At 38.8% G+C, this 5,505-nt stretch overlaps 1 long non-coding RNA gene across 1 annotated transcript in view; it reads left to right on the forward strand.

The window, feature by feature from the left end:
- Positions 1-1,249: 1,249 nt before the first annotated feature.
- LOC115948046 overlaps positions 1,250-5,505 on the forward strand; it is a 5,450-nt gene continuing 1,194 nt past the window's right edge. Inside the window, exons 1-2 of the long non-coding RNA XR_004081909.1 lie at positions 1,250-1,263; positions 5,219-5,335. This is a non-coding gene — a long non-coding RNA (uncharacterized LOC115948046). The remainder of the gene's footprint in view (positions 1,264-5,218; positions 5,336-5,505) is intronic.

Consider the following 5,505-nt stretch of genomic DNA (forward strand, 5'->3'; position numbering starts at 1 on the left):
CTGTGTCCCTGACACAGTGCTGGATTTTGTTATTTTAGGCACACCTCCCCCCCATCATTACTTTAAAAAGTTTCACAATTATTTCTATTCCATCATGTTTCATTACACAGTAAAGTATTATTTATTTAAATGGTTTTCAAAGTAACTTATTTCCTGGTACCTGGTTAAAACAGGATCATTTCCCTTAATGCTTTCAAGCCACTGAAACTCCAGGATCTGTGTCCATTTTGGTCACCCTTCAACTGCTCTTTCCACAGCCAGAAGCTGACATTCAGATTGAATTGTAGTGCATCTGATCAAGCAAGGGATATGTTTTGAAGGCAAAGCTCAAAGATTGAGTTGTGTGGCTCCACTGGTATTGAAAAGGGCCCTAAAGTGAGGCTGTGTATTTACCTTGTATTCTTGGGATTGAGGGAGAATAGGCTGGTAAGCAGAAATTAAACAACCATCTTTATTTTTCATTAGTTTCTTCTGTTTTGTTTTCTGAAGTTAGATTTCACTCCTTTCCCCCAAAGCACATTTTTTGCTAGTGCTAGTATTTATCAGGTATCTAAATCCTTATATATCATACATGACAACAAATTTTGACTGAAATTTCAAAACTGGTTTTAGAGTGGAGAGGGCAGAGGGATTTTCTTCACAATAATGATGGTTTCTTTAGTCGCTATGTGTGCACTGGTTGTAACACCTGAGGATAAAATTTATATACATTGTCACATGGTTTATCTGGAAAAAAAAATATATCGTTCAAGAAAAAAGTATATAATGAGGATGAGGGATAGAATTTCACTGAGAAATGTGGTGTAAAAATGCTTCTCATTTTAAATTAAGCTTTCAATGGCAAGTGCTTAGCTTTCAGCAACTCCTCTGAAACCCTTTTAATTGAAGTTCCATGAAAATCTGGGGAGTTCAGCTCAAGTTCAGCTCCCAAACCCATCCTGATTTCATTAAAGATCTGATCTTTCTTTATTTGCCAATAAAATATATATGTGTATGTGAGTGTGTATAAATCAGTATCTGCTAGATAACTGTTGTTTTGTGTTGTTTTGGGATTTTTTTCTTCTCTAAAGGAACAGTTTCCCTTTTCTTTATGAAGAATGAACTCTGCTCTGTGCATGCAATGGGAGTTGGAGTGAATGATCCGTGGGAGATCCTTCCCACTGCCCCTGCCCCAGGATGGGATTTGGAGCACACAACACCCTTATTGCTTCCCTCTCCTGTTTTGTATTCTGCACTGGCTCTCCATCATCCCCCATGGCCTGGGTAAGGACAGGGGAGGCTCAGGATGGTTCCCTTGATGCTCGGTGCAATGGGAACACCATGGTCAGCAAAAACTGGGGATTGAGCTTGCCTTGGTCAGGCCTAGGGCATTGCCATGTTATTTCCATGTCACTCTTTTCTGTCTTCTAAGGCCTAATAAAGGTCTTGATAATTCTTGCTCAGGGCTCATGTCTGACAGAGATTTCACCTTTTTGGGGTTTTGGTTAGTTCCTTTTCCAGCTGCAGTGGCTGGATATGCCTGCAACAGCACCAAGGGGTTGAGGCTACATATACCATGGCATATTATCTCTTTGCTAAACCAGTAAAACAGTGAGATGTCATTAAAAATTATATCCATGTATCAGAAGTTTTCAGCTTGGCTATAGGGTCCTTTCAAAGCTGTGAGGTTGGAGAGATTCATTTTGCCCCTTCTGGGCAGAAAACAGCATTCCCATTTCCTTCCATGTCAACTCTGTTATGTAGATTCCCTTGGGACTGAGAGGAAGGGTCCCTGGGAATTGCTGGTGTTCCTGCTTTTATTTTGCGTGAGACTCCAGATGAAAATGTGTTGAAAACAGTGTAAATCCTGAGTTCCCCAAGGCAGAGAGTTGTGATATACTCAAGCCCTGTGTCAGTCCACTGTGTAGCAGCATGCCAGGCACTCTTCCATTAGATATCACTTGGGTACCCATTTCTCAGTTTCATCCCACTCCTGGAGAAATAATTGCTGTCAGGTTTCTTTTATTTTAATCAATTATTTTATTCTGTTACTATTGCAACTGCTACCTGTTCCACAAGGCTCCTCACAAGCTCTGCACATTGCTATCTGCAGTTTCAGTGAATCAGATCTCAGTGTTTCTGATCAGGGTCCAGCTGGAACTACACATCTTTTGTTCATGTATTTAATATACTCAAAATGCACTAAATGACAGTTTATAATATCATTATCAACAGTTAAAGACATTATAACTTCAAGAAATGAAAAGAAAGTGCAGCCATATGTGGAAATGCTTTATTTTGTGCACTTTTAACCCTCACAATAGTTCAGCTGCAAAAACGGGGATAGCAATGAGAAGGAGGGAGAAAATCGTATGTCTGCAAAATCATTTTTCAGCTTTCTGTCCACTGCTGTCATGAAAGAGCACTGAGCTATTTGGATGGTAAATAACAACCAAGAACTAATTTATTTTTCTTCATAAAATTATTTCTAGAATTGGATTCAAATGTGTTCCTTATTACACGGTTTGATAATTCAGTGATGCTTTCCCCCCATAACATATGAGCTGATTTAAACCTTCACTCCAAACAGCCTCGGGCTTATTAAGAACAGTGTGGACTGAGTATGGATTAGGTTTAAAAGTAATAAAAAAGTAGACCTGTTGGTTAGGTGAAAAATTCACTATCAGATTCCTGAGTGCAGCTTTCTTTTCATGTGCAAACTGCATTAAATGAGGCATTTAATTCAACAAATCCATAGTTCTGATCCACCAGAAATAGAGACTGGGTTAGTTCAATTTGTAACAAACGATCTCCATATGATCAAAGTCTTGAGAGCTGATTCCAACATACTGCTTAAATTAGTCTAACACCGAAGTGTTTGGCTCTGGGACAATATTTGGAATGTCTTACCAGAAGAAAAATTCCTCTGCACACATGGTTCCAATATCTGGGAATGCCAACCTTGCTTTTTAATGGGCTGACAGGGAGCCTCCGTGCTAACTTTCTGACTCCAAAAAGTTCTTGTGCTGTCACCCGCAAACCAGCTTGGATAATTTTTCCTTGGCTTCCTTATTAAAGCCTGAATGAAGGGATTGTGTGGCTTTCTTAATGTCACTTGGTCTGCTTGCCATAAATTCAAGCACTCATGATGAAAGCTCCACTTATATTTTGCTGGGAAATGGAATCAAGGAGAATGCACCCTCGTTCACAATAAATAACTGAAGTTGAGTTATTAAGTGTATTTCATATACCAGTGCCTTATTACATCAGCAGTTTAGATAATGGCTTCTTAAAAATATTCCTCTGCTGAAATGTATGACGAGTGAGTTGCACAGAGGATCCCAATGCATGGAACCAAACCAGCAGGCCAGAGCAATAACTTAGGACTGTATTAACAAATATCAAATATTTACATTTTTACATGCTGCTGTCTGTTTTGATTAAGCAACCATAGCAATAACAGCAGTCAGCAGTGAGGGCTGTATTTGCTTGGTTCCTGCCAGGGAATTCTCAGCTGGGATTGTTTGTTTGCATTGTGCAGTGAAGACTCGAGCTGTTTACACTGTAGCTCCAGTTTTAGAGAGTGGTATTTATGCTCTGCTGCTGAAACCGCTCCTTCTCTACACTGGGCTCGAGGAAAGCAATCTGACTCACGGCAGGCAACAAAGGGTGCCCCGGTGCCTTATAACTTTTTCTTTTAATGTGGTGAGCGTCGCTAAATGGGAGTTCATGCCTTTAACTCTGCTTGCTTTTTCTTTTCTTTATTTTTACAAAAAAAAAAAAAAAGGACAACAGTTTCAAAGTCCTTGGCTGAATTTCCTCTCACAATTTTACTCCTTTTAATGGAACTTCTTCATGTGAAATGGGGGGGGGTGTAGCATCTATCTCTCCACGAACACGAAGCATGCATATCATTCTTTACCTTTTCCCCCTGTTATTATATGTGCAGTGGGATGTAACAAATTGACACTCACCCAGGAACAGGCAGAGCTGACAGTGAGTAAATGCCCCGATTAGCATAGCATTGTTATAACTTTTCAATTCCTTCCTGATTAGCTAAAATATGTGTAGCATGGCTATGACACTATTTTTAAATCTGTGCTAAGCATTGCTAGATACTTTATGGGTGAAGGAGGCAGGATGAAGGATGAAAGGCTGGCGCTCAGAAATTTAGCAAAACCAACTCTGTTACCATGTTTTCATGGTAACTATACTGAACAGGTGGCTAAGTGAGCCAATTAAACAGACTTTAGGAACAAATTATGATAGTAATTCATTTTCTGGGATCATTGAAATGCACTGTGTGGAATCTGTTCCCCAGAGCAGCCTGAATAATGAAAATCTATTTTTGTATAATTTTATTGTTTTCCTACCAACATGAAAAGGACCTCACTTTTTTTTTTTTTTTTTTTTTTTTTTTTTTTTTTGGGGGGTGGGAGGGGAAAGGAGAGGGAGGTGTTACTGAATAGTGAGAAATTACATTTAGTGGCTGAGTTTTAATCTTGGGTGGTTGGAGGGGAAAGAATAGAGGACCTTTTCCAGAATTTTTTAAAAACAGGGTGTGGTTCAATTAAGAACTCCAAATTATTAACATGTAAGAGCATCTTTCAAAGAGAACAAGGGTTTGCTAATGAAATATTTAAATTGTTTTAGAAAAGATTTTTTTATTATGACTTGAAAACCTTTTATAGTTTCATAGACAAGAATGAGCAAAAGCTCAAAGTGCTTCCGACATAAATATTTTGATCAAAAAAATGCCTGGCAAAAGCCAGTAAAGAAAGGGTGAAACATGAGAGGTACCAATTATGAACCTTTTAGCTTCAGTGGAGTGCTCCATAGATGTAGGGGCTTCACTCTAGTTTTGGGGGATGATTGTCCAAGGGTGTGGAAGACCATGTCCCAAACCATCTGCGTGAGCGGATTCAGCTCTCTCAGCATCAGCTCCTTCCCCTCATTGGCAAAGCTTTAAAGTTAACCCAGGCCCTGACAACTTTTGGGCTGTATTAGTCTCCAGTACTCTAGATCATCTCTTCTTCATGGTCTGGCTCAGTGGTACTCTGGCATTGATTAAAAAATGTGCCAAAGACTGAAAGACAACACTATATATGTGTATATATATCATACACTATATAATATATATATACATTCAAACTATATTATGTATATATGTATTAATATATAATATATAAAGAGGAGGGCAATAGTAAATTTCTGCTTTTTTTCTTTTTTTTCTTTTGAGGTCTGAGGGTTCTCTGGAATGAGCTCAAGCCATTGTACAGCAACAGCTCTGAGTGGCCACATAGGGCTGCATTTGAACCCCTGACCCAGGAACAAAATAAATTACGTGTAGACTGAGGTATGGATATGGTGAGTGACAGAAGAATAGCACTCAAAATGGTGTTCAAGAGATTCTGTATTCATTTAAGTAGTGTAACTGTTTAGCCAATTTATTCATTTGACAAGTTCCTTTCTAACCATCCTAATTCACCATTTAGCCTAAGATGGCCTTCATTAGTTGATTAGATA

The sequence above is a fragment of the Geospiza fortis genome, unplaced genomic scaffold (assembly GCF_000277835.1).
Source record: "Geospiza fortis unplaced genomic scaffold, GeoFor_1.0 scaffold97, whole genome shotgun sequence".
Taxonomy (NCBI): domain Eukaryota; kingdom Metazoa; phylum Chordata; class Aves; order Passeriformes; family Thraupidae; genus Geospiza; species Geospiza fortis.